Source organism: Pezoporus flaviventris, unplaced genomic scaffold (assembly GCF_033815535.1).
Source record: "Pezoporus flaviventris isolate CSIRO_AGI_PZ_B2104156 unplaced genomic scaffold, CSIRO_AGI_Pfla_v1 ptg000055l, whole genome shotgun sequence".
Lineage (NCBI taxonomy): Eukaryota > Metazoa > Chordata > Aves > Psittaciformes > Psittacidae > Pezoporus > Pezoporus flaviventris.
This window is the reverse complement of record NW_026892603.1, coordinates 1,975,690-1,993,130: the sequence shown is the minus strand read 5'-3', so window position 1 is coordinate 1,993,130 and position 17,441 is coordinate 1,975,690. Positions and strand designations below refer to the sequence as shown.

General features: G+C 35.6%; 1 protein-coding gene across 2 annotated transcripts in view; it reads left to right on the top strand.

The window, feature by feature from the left end:
- The window catches only part of HDAC9 (histone deacetylase 9), a 385,460-nt gene that overhangs the window by 292,823 nt on the left and 75,196 nt on the right, over positions 1-17,441 (top strand). The gene's annotated exons all lie outside the window — the stretch shown is intronic.

Here is a 17,441-nt window from a genome sequence, read left to right as displayed (position 1 = left end):
AACTGGCTTTTTCTATGAATTGCAGTAAAGTGTAATTTACTTAGAAGTAAATATCTTCTATTGTGAAAATTAAGTTAGTTGTAAAATGTCTCGGTAAAAATGACAGGAAATATTGCATGCATAAAAGTATTTCTCTTTACTTTCAATAGCTTATTCTAAATGAAATTTTATTCTTTCATAGGTAATGCATCATAATTTTTAGTCTTATTTTTATGGGACCAGAGGAGATAAAAGCTGTTTAAAACACACTCTTTTAGAGTTTCAGTAGTCCTGCCTTACCTACGCCATTTTCTTGCATTGTAAGTAGTCTAGTGAAGGGTTTAGTGGGCACTCATCTTTCAGGACAGGGCAAAGGCTACGTGTTTGAAAAGTGGAAACTGATATGCAAGAAAGGCAATGAGAAAAGTAACGTATTTCCAGTCACTTTCAAGACTTCTAGTTTGAAGTAGTGCATTTACCTTATATAGCTTTTGACTATATTCTATTGATAATGTATCACAAAAAATATAAAACCTATTTTTTATCTTTTCTGTAGCATTCCTGTGCAGTCCATGAAATAATATGCAGAGGATCAGATAACAACACACCTGAATTCAAAGTATAAGCCCTAGACACAGAAACAGCATTACACATTCACAGTATCACACTGTTGCTGTGGAAAGGTTTCAATATTATTTACAATATTTGCCTGTATTTAAAAAGAGTCTAAATAAATAGTGGCAGGCTCCAAAGTCTGTACTCCTCAGTATTTCCTCAAGCTCTTTCCAAGATCTTTCTTATTCTTTGATGAGATTTTTACTGAAGTTAGGGGACTGGATGGTTAAAATCACTGTTATTAGTGTCTGCTATCAATACCTCTGGTATGATCATCCCAAAATTCTTGGTTTGGATCCAACTTGTCCCAGTAATGGCATAGGTAATCTGGCCATCTGATACGGTGGAGAATGGTGGTCCCAACTTATTGAACAAAAGGTTCATGTAACTGACTGCAACCATAATTGGCACCCCTGGTATCCTGACAACAAATACCTGGGCTTAATAATGCCTTGTCAAACATGTACTTTGCAGTTCTATTTTAAGACACGCTAGTGAATAGTTTGGAGCAGCTAGTATTGCTGCTGTACCTATTGCTCTGCTTCAGTTTTAAAGGGATTTCAGTATCTGTTCCTGAGTAAAGCAGCACTATTCAGGAAAATAAAATTCATGTAAGCTACTACATGCTGGCTAATCATTTGCAGACATACCACTAATATAAATGCTTAATTTTTTAATTTTATTTTAATATTTTTAATTTAATATATTAATTTATTTATATAATAAATATTTTTTAATTAATTTATTACTTAATATTTAAAATTTATTTTCATGCAGGTAAGTTCAAAGTCAAGGTTGAGATCTGCCTTAAAAGAATTGCTGATGGTACAAAATTTAATTTCAATACATACATTTAATTTCACAATTAATGTTGTAATTAATGTGAAGGTTGTATTTTTTAATATAATGCTGTTGACTGATTACAATAGTTATTACTGTTTTCCTTTTCTCCAAAACAGTAGGATCGACAGGAAATATTTCCCTACACCCTAAGACCATTTGTGCTTGGGCACAGTCATTGTGCCCTATCTAGGGATTATTGATATGGATTTGGTATGACTGGTATGACAAATCTGAATGGGGATCAATGAAGCAAACAGCATGGAACTTTGAAGGGTGAATAGAAAAATCTGTAACTTACATAAGAAGAACAAGGTAGCTATTTTATGTGCATCTGGTCTAAATGTTAGCTAAATTTATGACTCCTAGTAAAGAGACAACCTATGGAACAGAATCTAGCCCTGCTATTATCCAAAATTTCAAACGTCATGTAGCCTGAGTTCTCAGTTTTGCCAGAATTGAGCGACAGTCAAGAGAGATCCACAGTTCAGTCATTTAGCCATAGATAGAAAAGTACAGGCTTCAAGAATTTCAGGAGAAGAGCTGCTGAAATACCCCCACAAGTCAGCTGTTGTTTTGGAGTTTTGACCTGCAACAGGTCAGATTTTAGGAAAATAAACAGTGAGTTATGTAGATAGGAAAATAGGCTTGATTCCCCTCCTCCCGTTTTTTTTTGTTTTTTTTTCTTTTTAGATACATTGATTTTAGAGACACATTTGCAGGGAAGATCGAAGATCCAATCTAAGGGATGGGTAAAATATTGAACATCCTCAATTTTAAGACAAAAACAAGGGACAAAATGGAGAGATTTTCTCTTCATACCTACTCCCCAGTAGACAAAGAGGTTATGCAGTTTTCAATCCCTAGCAAAGTCAGGAGAGATGGTTGGTGAAGGTCCTCTGCAAAATATCCAAGGTGTGAGTAAGTTTACAGATAGGTGGAGACTGTATGGTAAGAAGCTGAAATTTCCTGTTTTCTGTCTGCCTTGAAAGCCTAACCCTTTGAGTTCTTAGGAACTGAGAAATTTGCATTAAAATCATCTAAAGCTCCCTAGGGGGTACATATAACCTTCACTTTCTCACCAGCAGAGCCCTAGTTTCTTTCCAGAATTGCACCAAGCACATATTTGAAGTGTCAGCAGCCATGACACTAGGTAGCTTGTTACTGCTTGATTGACTGTCAAATTTCACATTCTTCTGAATGATGTCCACAGAAATAGAGAGGGAGGCTTTTTTCTGACTCAGAGTTTTGTCTATAATAATGTATTATATATGATGATGTAGTTGATATCAGGTATATTGTTCATGGGCCAGAATTTATTTGTAGAACAATATAAGTATTTACATACATACACATATAGGGAGCTGAATATTACTTATTTTACACTGCATAAATGGCTAGATTAATCTATTTTAAGTACATCTTGTTGGGACTGAATGAGATCCCACCTCACTCTTCCGCCACACTGTCCAAGAGAAAATATTTCTATTTCTTCAGGGAAAAGCAACTTTCATGTGTAAAAATGCAGAAAATTTGAATATGATTTAGAGGCATAACAGAATAATCACTTCAAAGGCATGATGAGTGAGTGGCTCCTTTGGGACTCTATTGTGAAACAGGAAAAATTATGGTGCTGGTTTGTGTTTGCCATTTTAATTTCAGTGCTACATGAAGAGACTTTATTGTATTTTTAAACTAACTCTAGTACAAAATGAAATTTTAATGTCTGTAACTGGATTGAAGATGAAGACTGCTCTTTCATGTATAAAAGAATACATTTTCCTTTCCATTTCTTTCCCATTGCTACTAAGAAAATATATTTGCCTGTGCTAACTGCAAGGACATAGTGTAAAATGTAGGAGAGAGAAGTTTCTCTAGAATGGAAGTGTAGTAATTGAATCACTGTACCTTTTAATTTTTCCAGAAAAGTTTTGTTTGAGGTTTACCATAGTTAAGCAACTTGTCTACAAAAAACCTTGAAATAATGTCCTTTTTTCTAAAGTGCAAGTATCTCTTCCCCTGTTAACCAAAGCACAGTTCATTATTTTCAAGACTTCATGTATCCTTCCCTTCAGAGAGTTTTGTTTCATCATTTACTGCCATCTATTCAGGTTGAATTTGCTTTTATCTCTTTGAAAGCAATAGAAGATGGTAGCTCTTTTCTAAGAGGATAATTCTACATGAGTTTATGAGGATGTAATCCAGTCTCTTCTGCCAACAGTTATAGAAAAAATAAGAGCAATAGTCGACTACTAATGTTCAAATAATTATTTTCATAAGCTCCGCATTTTACCAGATGGGCTCAGTGAAGGAGGCAGCAGACAGAGGCTTAGGTCTGTGTTGTACATGCACACATGTATAGGTATATACTTGGAGTTTACAGAAGACAGGCGAGATGTGCTTCTATAGAGCAGAATATAGAAGATGCAGGATGCAGTGGGAACAAATGTGAGTGTTTAGGAGAGTCAGGGAGAAGCAAGAGGCAGAATGAGACTGGGGTGTGCCTTCCAACTGCTTTGCACTGCTTCTATTTAACAAAGGAGCTGTAAATTTAGCTTAACCAGCCAGTATGCACTGGCTGCTTTTCTCTACTCCAGAGGAGCATAAAACAGCCACAGCATATCAATGAACCTGGCCATAAAAGCTTACATAAAATGAAACGTATGTGTGTGTGTGCTTCTTGGAATGATTAGAAATAACTCATGATAATATTATCTTTGAGTTCCAATTTTTAGCAGACACATGTATGACTTTAAGGAGGTGAGCAAATTCAAAAAACATAGGAGATGTTAAGTCACAGTTAAGGATGACTTATATCCATGATTCAATTTAAAATATAGGACAAAATTTATAATTGTCAAAAAAAATTATCTAAAAAGAATTCAAAATTAAAAATCCTACTTGAAAACCTATATGTTAAAGTGAAATGTAAAAATGAAAGAAAAGTTGTGCAGAAAATCTACACTCTATGTTACAATTCTCAGTGCTTGTTTGGGGAGAAAATAAATGTGCCTAAAATTCTGTATTTTGAATTCTGATATATTCATTGCAGACTTGTGGACTTAAACATAATAGTTAAATTTATTTGAGAGATTGCACTGATGTATACCAACCCTTTTTGTGTCTTATTTTTATATTTTCTGATCTGATGACATTTAAATTTGACACTTCAAATGAAAAACTTCGTAAATGTACTTTTGTTGGTTTTAAAATATATTCTTCTTTTCATATTCTTCTGTTTCAGCATAGATACTGATATGAATTTTTTGACTCTTTAAATTACAGTTTGATACATAAACCCTATGGAAAACATTATATGGCTGTATTTTCCTTATTTTTTTCATATAAGTATACATAGACAGTGTATTTGTATATATTATTTTAATTTGCCTTTAAATTTCACTTTTATAACTTTTTGTTCATTAAGGAATTGGAGATAACTAATTTTCTGTGTATCCTATTGGTATTGAATTTAATGGTCTTAATGTGTGTCTGAAAAAAAAGTTCTTTGTTTCAGCTCAAATTATTAGGCTTCCACTTTCATTAAATGTCTGTTTGTTCATGTATTACATGTGTAGATGAAATGCTTATTCTTGGCTATCCATATTTATTATTTAAATATATTGCATTATCTGTGTCATTTCCTTTCCTATTTGTATTCTCTCAAACTACAATATTTCTGGTCTTTTCAATCTCTCTTCATTTAGAAATATTTCCAGTTGCCAAGTCATTTTAATTGCTCATCTCTGAAACTCTGCTATTTTATAGAAATGAGCTAAATACACCACATGAGGGCGAACCATCAATTTATATTATTTTGATTATTATCATGGCTTTTTTTGACACCACTATTCTGCAGTATTGCATAACTAAGTAGAAATCTAGTTTCTGGTAAGCAAAAGAATGTAAGACACAAAAATCAACATTTTTCCTGGCTCTACCTATTTACAGCAAGTCATAGAACAGTGGTGTACTGTGATAATGTTTGATGAATTCCACCAAGAATAGCTTTTGAGAAAAAAATGTTCTTTTAAACAATAATTTTAAGTACCCATAACTTAATGTTATTAATTTTTATGACTGTAATCTCCAGGGGCTGCTGGTGAGGCTGTATTATGCTAGACTGGGTCAAAAAAAAAATATGGTAAGACCCAGTTTCTGCTTCAAATATTAAGAGATAAAAAGACAAAAGCGTGGGAGAGGAAATAAAAAAGCCAAGTTAGCTGCGCAGTCTCATGAGTCAAGAAAAGACTCATGAGTCAAGGAGAAAGAACTAACATCTTCAGAACTGTATTATGTCATCAGTGAACTCCATTAGCAATAGCTTCAGACAAGCAAAATGCCATGTTCGTATATACTGATGGAAATAAATTATTTCTCAGTATTTTGCTTTACAATAACTCATAAAGATTATCCCAGCTATTGCTCTTTCTTCTTCCTATTTGCTGACAGCAGTGTATTCAGCATTCCATGCACAAAGAGGAAGGCAGAATCTCTGAGTCATATGTATGACAGACAGGTAATGATTTACTCAAATGTAGATGGACATTATTGAGAGTGCTAATCATCCGCAATCCTTCTGCACTGTCATAGGCATAGTACTGCTTTTATGAAGAAAAGTATAGCTGAACAGAACACAGTCATGGAAACTCTAGGAAATCTATACAATGATTTCTGTATAGATGTATATAGTTTGCCCTCAGTCACCCACAGCATTCTTCAGAGTCATAAGTTAACAGTTTCAATCAGTTTTTAATATCTGATTTTGTCTACTTCTTCCAAGTATCCCTTAAAAATGAGCATTTTAACCAGTGATATCTTTCTTTTCCCGTCTGATGTAGAAAATGTCTTAGGCGAATTCAAAGAAAGGTACACCAAATAGCTATAAAAAGATGTCTTAGGAGTGCACGAGCAGTTCCTTTTGAAGAAGTTTGAAGAAGGTAGAAGTTTGCTTGGACTAATATTTTTTAAATCTGCTTAGAGTACAAGTTTCATGTGTAAATATTAAATAGTCCTGAGGATTTGTGGCTTTCGAATATTTTTCTGAGTGTGGTGGGGGAGGGTTTATAATAATGGTAAATTTTCATGCTTTTTTCTTGTTTCTTGACAAATGTTCTGAGCGTTCAGATGATTGGTATCGTGGGGATAGGGACAGAGTCCTTAGGAAATGGAGAAGCAGAGTTAAAAGCATTTGAAACACTGGTATAAACAGTTTTTCAACATTTTTTTGTACTTCAAAGTTCACCATAAAACTAAAACTGGCAACAGTGTTTATAACCTGCGACCTCTTGTTCTTCCTACTTGTTTATTTTTATTTGGAAAAATCTAACTTCTTCTCACCAAACTACCATAAATTTTCACTTTTACTGTACAAGGATTTTTAAAACTGCATATGATGCTCCTCTCTTTCACTGAATGAAATCTTTCATTACAGAAATTAATTAGTGTCAGTTTACTTTTCTACAGATGCACAGTTTCTTTCATAGACAAGGCAGAGTAGGCGGTGGAGGAGAAAGGATAATAAAATATAGCATGTGTCAGGTTTATGTGGTTCAGGTTAAAAACTATTTGATTAAAACCCCAAGCCATACATGGCCTGTAGTTTCAAAGTACTGAAACGTACCTTAGCTCTTTTCCAATATAACCGTTTTCCATTTTTTGTCGAGCCAGAGAGATGAAAGAATAAAGGTGTATGGATAAAGACTTGCCATATTGTCAAATACATTGATGTAAAGGTGAGAAATATCACCACAAAGATCCTGGAAGAAGTTAAACAGCAGCAAGAGCACAGAAGGTATTTTTTTCCTAAAAGTCAGAATATCTGTGGCATTTCAACAGAGATAAATGTCAGGTCTGAATTAAAAGTCCTACAGCAACACTGAGCCAACTGTATAGATATCCAGCCCCAATTTAAATTTTGCTGTTTTATAATAACTTTTGAGAACTACACTGTAGCCTGTAAAAAATATCCACATGTTCTCTGCTGGAACAGCTCCAGACTGTAACAGAACCACTAGATTGCACCCTGGTGCTTTATGTATTGTTTAATTGTTTTCCTTTGGTGGATATTTTTATTAAAAGCCCATTATCCAGAATCAGACAGAAGTGTTGTTTCAAGAACAGCAGAAACAGAGGTCTTTCAGCTACACGGTTCTGATTAATGCTTTCTTTACCCGGCTTAGCTAATGAGACCTCCACTATTCTTCTTTTAATTCCTAAAGAAGAAAAAGAAGTGGGAGTTTATTTTGCTCCTTTCAAATATAAGCAGGATTGCAAAGAAGTATTGTGAAGTTCTGTGTGCTCACGCACCTGTGTCTCAGTGTAAGTTTGTGTGGGTACCTCCAGGGTATGCCTCTGCTTATAGATGTCCTCATTGTTTTGGACCAGTAACTCCTTGGAGATATTTTTTAATGATTAAGGTGCTACATTTTAGCCACAAAGTAATTGAATGAAAGAAATAAGTATTTTTCATAGAAAGTATATTCTAGCAAATAAAGCTCCAATAATTCTGAAGAAAAATAGAAAAATCTGGCAAGAGTCAGATTTTGAAATCCTGAATTTTGCTGAATAGCACTCTGCTCAGACCTGCAAGATCTTATTAGGTTTCTTATTACTGGATATTGTTGGAGCCCCAACTGAGTATTTTATTACATTTTTTAAGTCAGCTTTTAGTCTTGTGGAGAGATGTTTAAAACTATGAAAATATAAAAGTCTCAAAAATGGATATCTAATGAAAAAGTTCATGGAGGTCTATGACTCATGATTATGTGGTAGTAACAGTAGTGCTTGGGCCACCAGTAATCACATCAAATAGATGCAGCTTCTTGCAGAATAAATTGCTTCCCAGTGTGAGGGAATCCATCAGACTTCAAACTCCTAGACACTGTTTCTTACAGATAATATAAGAAAAACGTTCAGTCCTTGAAATCATGTTTGGTATATTTGTACATTTTTTCATGCAAAATGGAGCCTTTGTCCTGTGATCACATATACTAGGGTCAGGATTCAGAAGTAAACTGATCATTTGTGTCATTAAGTAATGCAAATCTCAATTCTGCATACCAGAATAAGTCATTGCTATGATGTAGTGTTGTTACTTATATAAAATAGTAGCTTCCTGCAAAAGTCGTTGTTAAAAGAGTTTGTGAAAGCAGAGGCTCTTCGCCAAGTAAATGTTTCAGGATCTTATCTTAGATACTGTGACAATATTTAACCTAATTAAGCAATCAAATATTTAAGATTATATGCCAGCAGCTTCATGAGTTGTTATATCTTGAAATAAAAATAAGCTTTCAAAGTATTTCAGTAGGTGATTCATATATTTAACTCCTACAAGTGTTCTAGCCATATTTATGTCAGGTGTTAAAATAAAGCCACCAAAATTATTAATTTATTACAAAATATTATGAAAATTGAACCAAACAAATCTCAACACAGTATAAAACCAGGCTGAAAAATATCTACATCTGGGGTGCATTTCTCCTATGTCATGCATAGGAGCGTACATGCTTATCAGATGATACAAAGTTGAGGGCTGAAGGGAAGAAGAAGCTTATTTGGTTTTTTTAATCCCTTACAGTAAATCAGCTGGTCTCTGCTGCTTTTCACTCCTGTCCAGGGTGTGCATTACTAAGTAGAGATGACCAAAGACAGTAATTCCAGTAAATAGCAACTGTCAGTGGTTTTGACATGTGATTTTTTTCTACACTGGAACAAAACCAAAACTATTTGAAATTTTCCAAGAAAACAACTAAGTGTGCGTTTCAAAGCCTTTCATGACAGTGTTCCTTTCTAGCCTTATGGTGAGGACATTACCCTAGGAAGCAAGAAAACCTTCAGTGAAAAATCCATTCCCTGAATGATTCAAAAAAATTTCTTGTCCTCTATTCTTACAAATCAGGTACTCGAACCTGACCTCATCACATCTGAAGTTAATGCCTTTGATGTCAGACTCCCATCCTCCCCTTAAAAGAAGTTTCCCTTTGAAAAGTACAGTCATTACATCTACAGGCTTATTAGGCTGATGGGCGAATGGGGGCTAATTATCTCCCTATCCAATCCAACCCTCCCATGTCTTCAATAAAGATATTTACAGATGAAGAAAGTATTGTTGTTAAACCTCTGTAAGTGCTTCATTTCCTATGTCTCAGGGACTTCTCACTCCTCATGCTTCATTAAAATCTGCTTCACTGCCTATGTGATGAACTCTCTATGGAAACTGATTCCTCTTGGATCTGAAAATGGCAATTTATTATCTGCTCATTTACCTCATTTTGTTCTACAACGAAAACGTCTTTCAAAAGGTTACCCATAATTTTCAATATATTTCTTCTTAGGAACTGCAAGCAAAACCAGGAAAAGAAATGTAGAGTTTGTAACAGCTTAAACAACCTGTGATTTCCAACTGATCATGAAGGAAGTGATTTCATTCTCAATCTGAACCATCAGGCCACTGCTAAGAAGTATTAGCTGCCCCTGAAAGTGAAAACATGCAGTGGATGAGTGTTCTTGAATTAATTTTGACTTGCTCTGTGTCAAGTTCAGTCACTGGCCCCGATGCAAAATATCACTGAACAAAATAAGAATTTTTGTTGTTGTTTTTTGTGGTCTTGCAGAGCAAATTTAAGAATGTCAAAGTCTTGCAAATGCTTTTCTAATAGTACTAAACAGTAGACATAATTTTCCAATATTTAAAATACTCCCTCCCCTGCCCCTTTGCCTTTCACTTTTCTCTCTTGCAGTCATAATTTGACCACCCACCAAATTCTTCACAGCAGCCCTAACTCCCTTTTTCCTCCCACAGCTCTGTCCTATGCCTCTGATCACACAGTAGCTCCTCATCTGCTCTCCTTCTCAAACTCTTTGCTCGGCACCAGGCCTCATTCTCTCTTATCTTCCTATCTATTTGATACACAAGCTTTCCTCTTCCCTTATTCTTCTATTAAACCTCTCATTCCCTGCACAAGAGGCTTTTGTCCCTTGTGATACAAGCGTGTTTCATTGAAGAGTAAAAGTTCTAAGTTCTCTGTCATCTTCCTTTTATCCCTCTCTATGCCCAAGACTGTTGAGTTTACAGATTGCTGTCTGTTCTCTGGATCAATTCTAGATCTTCAAAATAGCATCTCAGCCACCTCAGGCTTCCTTTCCTCTGGAAACATTCTTAGCAAAAACCCCTCCTAGCCCAAAAAATCAGGCTGTATTTCACTTTAATTTTCCTTATCCTGTGTGTCATCCACTTCTATTGACCCTGATGATCTTTGTCTTGAAAATTCATCCTTCCTTGGCTTCCATGTTCGGTAGCGCCTGGCCTCCAGCCAAGATTTCAAATAGCTCCTTTAATTATCTTTTGGAAGAATCAACATTTTACTCCTTAAGCTTTCTTCAGTGATTCTGTGACATTCTGCTTTTGGTCTTGGTCCCTTCTATTTCTTTGTGTCTGTCTAGAGGACAGTGAACCCAAAATGCATATCCAGTTACTGTTTGACAGAGAATTACTTCTCTGTTCTAGGTATGTCTCCTCTACATTATGAAAATCTATAATAACTTTACAATATACTAATTGGGCAAATTTGTCTTTTGTTCAAACTCAACCTTACCACACTTTTACCCCCAAGCCATTCTTACTGCTTCCTGCTGCCACTCTCTATAGGCAAAACCATTTTCTATCTGACAGTCTGACAAGTTCTTGTGTTATCTTTGACTTTCTCTGTTTCTCTGGGCCTCTCAGTTCAAGAAGGACAGGGACCTGCTGGAAAGAGTCCAGCGCAGGGCAACTAAGATAATTAAGGGAGTGGAGCATCTCCCTTATGAGGAAAGACTGAGGGAGCTGGGTATAGTTTAGAGAAGAGGAGACTGAGGGGTGACCTTATTAGTGTATATAAATATATAAAGGGGGAGTGTCACGAGGATGGAGCCAGGCTCTACTCAGTGGCAAACAATGATAGGACAAGGGGTAATGGGTACAAACTGGAACACAAGAGGTTCCACTTAAACTTGAGAAGAAACTTCTTCTCAGTGAGGGTGACGGAGCACTGGAACAGGCTGCCCAGGGAGATTGTGGAGTCTCCTTCCCTGGAGACATTCAAAACCCACCTGGACACATTCCTGTGTAACATTATCTAGGTGTTCCTGCTCCGGCAGGGGGATTGGATTAGATGATCTTTTGAGGTCCCTTCCAATCTCTAGCATACTGTGACTGTGACTGTGACTGTGACTGTGACTGTTGGAAGTCACAACACAGCAATGTCTATATTTTGCAAATTCTTTCTGTAGCTTGTCTGAAATACAGAATATGCTACCATTATAACCAGCTAAGGTGATTTCTAAACTTCTGCTATTTTGTTTATTATTGCGATGTCATTCTCAGAATGCTCTGATGAATTTCATTTTCCAGATCATGACATTAGGTATAGGTTTTCCGCTTCTTTTCTGGTGGTAATGTTCATACTTGTAGGGTATTCTCATAAGCAGTTACAAGCCTACTTCATTAACCTCCTTGAAATCTTTTATTACATTTCTATTTTGCTATATGCCTCCCACAAACTGGGCAGTAGTGAAATTTCTATACTGCTAAAATTGCTTCTAATTTTCTAGCTTGTTCAGCTTCTCCCTGTAGTTCCCCAAGTCTCCATGGAATATATAGACAGGAGTCATCTTTTTATTCCTTCTTTGTAGTATCTTATGCAATGGGAGTTTTGTTCATGGCAGTACTTCCAATACACTGTACTAGTACAAATGGGTTTGTTATCATTAAGGCTAATAGTAAGATGTAAGGAGTTAAAAGATTAGTTTGGGAGACGTAAGCTGTTCCTCTTCCTTCCATGTTCCATGAGGGCACACATCCCTGATACTGGCGACAACGGCTGCATGTGAGACATGGGATCACACAAGCTGGTGCCCTGGCTAAGGCTAAGGCTAGGGCTGAGGGTAGAACCAGACTAGAATCTGGTTCTCTGATATGGTGTGAAAGGGGGTGTTGTCCCCCTTTTGAAAGACTTGAAACAGAGATGGAAGGATTAAGTCCTCTAGGCCAGAGGAAAGACATTAAATTCTTTCTCTTTTATGCAAGTTTTTATGATTAGAATTTATCTGGGACATGGTGACAGGGACCTGTATTCTGGAACTGCTCTTTGTCAACTCAGACATAAGTATGCTACTGGTAGGAGTACTTCCCAAAGCAGGCTTTGAAAGTGTGATCCACCCTCTGTCCATCTGTCTCAGGAGCATAGATATTGCTCAGTATCGCTCCCACAGTGTCTATGATCTCATTAAGCCCATGAGCATACATATCTTGTTGACATCTGAGGAAACATGATGATTGTCAACAAAATGTAGGGCCTGTTATACACTGTAGCACTTCAAACACAATGAGGTTATTAAGGCTTAATTACATAAGAAATGGTATACATGTTTTGCAAGCTTGTAGAATGTCACTTGCAGAAGTTAAGCAAAATATAAGAGTTTCCTAAGTTTCTATTATAGTTTTATTTCCAGCAGTATTCTTTGACAAACTAAATAAATTACTGCATGTATTGGACCTCTGAGGCTTGGGGCAAAGAATGGAAAAATTATTTACAAAAGCTTGAAAATATTTAATCACTAAAGGCAGGGGGCAACTGTGTTTTAATTAGCAGTTCCTCAGGCCATTGGCTGGCTGGAGGCTTTCTCAAACAACCACACAAACGCACTGAATAGCTGTTTGCCAGCCTTAGGGTCAGGCCTGAGATGAAACAGATAAGATAATTGGCTCTAATGAAATCCAGAAGGCCTTGGCTTTCTTGTTTGAGCTTGGATTTGAAAAGTGCGTGTGGAAGTGAGGCTTAATTCAAACCAGTCCTGAACTAGGCCAGTTTTTCAGTGACTTTGATATTGTTTGAAGTTCTGAAAGTGTTCGCCACACCACTAGCCTGCTGGGCTGGGCCTCCCCGGTCACCTTAATTACTGAGCTTTATTGCTGACTTTACTACACAGGAAAGGAGCCATTATATGTTCCATCAACATCAGCTCTCCTCAGATTGGAGGAAAGGGCAGGGTGAAAGGCCACTGTAGGAAGGCAAAAATTTCACTTTGAGGTAGTCAGATCATTTACCCGTGTTAAATTTCACTGTGTTATGTGTGTACATTCCACACAACACAGAAGCCCAATTTCCATTTATTTTTTTTATTTTTTTTTTTTTTTTAGCAAGTGATTACTTTTCAAAACATTTTGTTTGTGTCTGATTAGCAGAAGGGGACATTTACTCTTGGAGGTGGAAAGAAGGCAAATTGTAACAAATGCCTAATTAATCATCACAGGGGAAAGAAATCTAGTTAAAATCTGTAATAAAGAGAAATTGTTCTTAATGCTTCTTTGAAGTGGGAGTAAGTGAGGAAACCCCTACGGTGTGTTTGCAGACCTGACACCCTACAGAACTGACTCCTTACAGCCAGCCTGATATCTTGAGGGTAACTTGTAACGTGCTCTCCAAAACAGGAAGGCTCCTGTGAAATACTGTAAAGGCAAGCAACAATTGAGGTATTTTAGCAATGTTAGTTGTGAATTATTCTCTCACAATAATTACTTTCAGAATTTGGCCCTAATAGCTTAGGTGCTCCAGCTGGTGGTGCTGCTGGAAAAAAGAAGCAGCTGAACTTGTGTGCATGAATGGGTTTTCAGATTTAGACTTCTATACCACAAGAAAAGTTTCTTAGGCTTCAGTATCCAAGTCCAGGGCCTCCGAGGTCCCTGGAAAGACTGCTGTCAGGAAACCTGTGACAGATCCTGCAAATGCTTAGATGTGTGGCTGAATATATTTACATGTTAACTCATTATGAAGTCAATCAGACTACTAGCCTGAGTAAAGTTACACATATGCATTTATGTTTGCTGGATTTGGCCTCCCAAGACTAATAAAAGCATATAATATTGGCTGATTCGGGCCAGATCCCATATTACTAACACTAGCACATAATAAAAGAAATATTGATGAATATTACTTTCTAGTGGGACTGAAACTGTGAAGTTCTGATCAAGATACACAACCTTTTTTTCCATGAGTCAAGAAACAAGTTAGGACTGAAAAATCAGTTCTATTGCTGTCTACTCAGTGAGCATTTTATATTTATTTCCTTTGTGTGTTTGGTGTTGTCTTGGGGTGTTTTCTTTTAGTTTGTTTCATTTATTTTTGTTTTTGTTAAAAGCTTGAAAATTTCTTGTGTTCCTTTATAAAAATTAGAACTGTCACAAAGATACGTTCTGCAAAGTATTCAGCCCTATCCTAAAGGCAACTCTATTCCACAAAGAAGGTTCTGTAACTCAAGATAGTTTCACCTTTTGTTATTTTATAAATAATGTTATAATGCAAATTTTATTTGATTTGAAGATTTTTTAAAACAAAGGACTCCTGTTTAAGAAGCCTGAAGTTTTTTTATTTTTCTTCCCTTTCATAAGACCTGTCATTTTAACATGTTCTGTGTTAGTAGAATGGTGTATTGGTTACAGGAGTTAAAGAGAAGCAGCAGGCTTTAATATTCTTATCAACATTTTGTGAATTTTTAACGTGTTAAACTCATAGAGAGCATCACAGGGGCCTGGTTTTATCTTGATGGGTATTTTATTAGCACTAATGAATCTCTCTCTAAACTGAGAAAATATCTTTTGAAATCATCGTAATTCATTACAATTGTCAGAAAACAAACATTTCCCTTCCAATACAAAAGGTTATTTTGTGAGAAAATAGTGGTGTAGGTATCATAGTGTGAGAGTTCCTATAAGGAATATTTCCAGGTGGGCAGATGTTCTGCTCTTTATTAAACAGAAGATTCTCTTTGCTTTCACTTTTTATAACTAAATAGCAAGTCACAAACTTCCTCTGTCATGCTTCCTAAGTGGTAGTTTGACTATTAATGTGTAGATTATAATCCTTGTCCGACTGTACTTTCAGCAGCATTCACATTTTGTAGAGGTTAGCATGATTCAGAGAAGCATATATGATGATATAATAATATTATAATATATTGGAAAAGATTCATTGACTAGGAGAAGTGAGATTATATAACCTATCAGTGATTTAATTAATACCTTGCACATATACCTAATGATCTCTTTAATTGAAGGAATAGGATTATAAAATCTACTGGTGATTTAATTTTACTTTTGCACATCTATCTACAAACTTTATAAAGTTAAGCTTAGGTGAGTGGTGTAAGTCAAGCAGGGGACAGTGACTGAGGAAAAAATTTCTTGGATCCTTAAACCACTCTTTTCCAAGGTTTTTAACAATGTTTTTAAGGTAGTACACCTTGCTTACAATTGCTTGCAAATCTGCAGTTTTATAAAAGAGAGTCTATCAAAAATATTCATAAAGTATTCATTATCTGATGTAATGGTGTTGTGTTGTGTATTTTCAAAACACTATAGAGACCACACAGCAAATCACTTATTGATCAAAAAATAAACATTTGGCTTCATTACTTTATCTAATTCTGTGAAATTCATTCATCTTTGAAATGACAGATCTAAAAAAGTTACCATTAAGTGTCATCTGTCCATGTGTCTGTCTGCCCTTCTGTTAAAATTTTCAGGTAGAAAATCCATCTTCTGTTAAATTTGAGGGTAGATTTTGTTTCTACTTTTTATTATTTTTCCTTTATGTCATTTTAGAATGTGTAAAGAAGAAGCAAATTGAGCCGCTTGGGTTCAGTAAGTCACTTTCAAATGCAATGACCATGACTTATGTTTTGGCAGAACTGCATTCTGTTGTCCACTAAATGGATTTTATACTCTTTGATAACGAGGGTAACTGGAAAACAAATGCCATTAAGAACATTTCATTAGATGCTTGGTGCTTTACCTGTTTGTATAATTATAGACTGCTTTCAGGCATCCTTTACCCTGGTAAAGAACAGCAAAATTGTTAAGGACATTACCTACCTAAAGTATATAAATGTGGCTTTTTGGCTATGACTTGTCATTGCTGCACTTAGTAATGACAGTGGGAGTAATTCACTTCAGAGAATGTTCACAGAGTTTGACATAGGTAGGTAATTATTTTGACTGAAGAATTCAACTGGGGTACATTCCTCATATCGTGGCATATGCCATATTCCAATAGATTACTTTTGTGTAACGTGGGAGACAAAAAGATTGTACTTGGATTTCCATGACTACAATAAACTTGAAAAGAATAAAAAGGAATTATGGTGAATATCACATAAAACAAATGGGAGATAACATGATTTAAAACAAATAATAATTAGAGGAAAAATGAGGACAGCATGCTTCTTTGTTGTTCGTGGTTGTAGTGTGAAGACTTGCACCTGCTTGTTAGTAAGATCAGATTTAGCATGAAGAAAAATGAAGGAGTACTTTTAGCTGCATATTTTCTCCTAATAGCTCTGTTTCCTTAATTTAATTCATTTGTATAGTATTCCAAAGTAATGCCAGTGGTTGATAGTGCCATGATAAAACACAGGAAAACACACACAAATCCAATGTTTCTTTAAAAAATTAAAATACATCCCTTTGCATTCTATTTATGATTGTCCTTAAAACACTTTTAGGAGAAGTGAAATACTATTCTCACTGTAACATGAAGCATTACTCTGAATTTGCAGTCAATACTATGTTAGACGTCTTAAAAAGTAGACTTATAATACACACATTTTAATTAAAGAAACAAGTAATATTTTATTTAATGGAAACTATTGTGTAATTGATGTTCCATACTACATGCTTAAGGATTGTGGAATTAACAAAGTACTAAGTCTTGCGTTGCCCATATTTCTTATGAATACTACTATTCTTCATAAAATCTAGATAATTATTGTTGCTATTATTACAGTATTAGCTGCCCAGATGAGACTATGATTTTTGCACTGGGAAAGAAGCAATGTACAAGCTGTTGAGAAGAAACAGAAGGTTCAGCCTGCTGTGTAGAAGCAATTTGTATTAGTACCCTAAAGGAAAATATGGAAAGCAGCCATACTTGTTCAGATCTTAGTTGAAAAATTTGATTACACAGATGCGA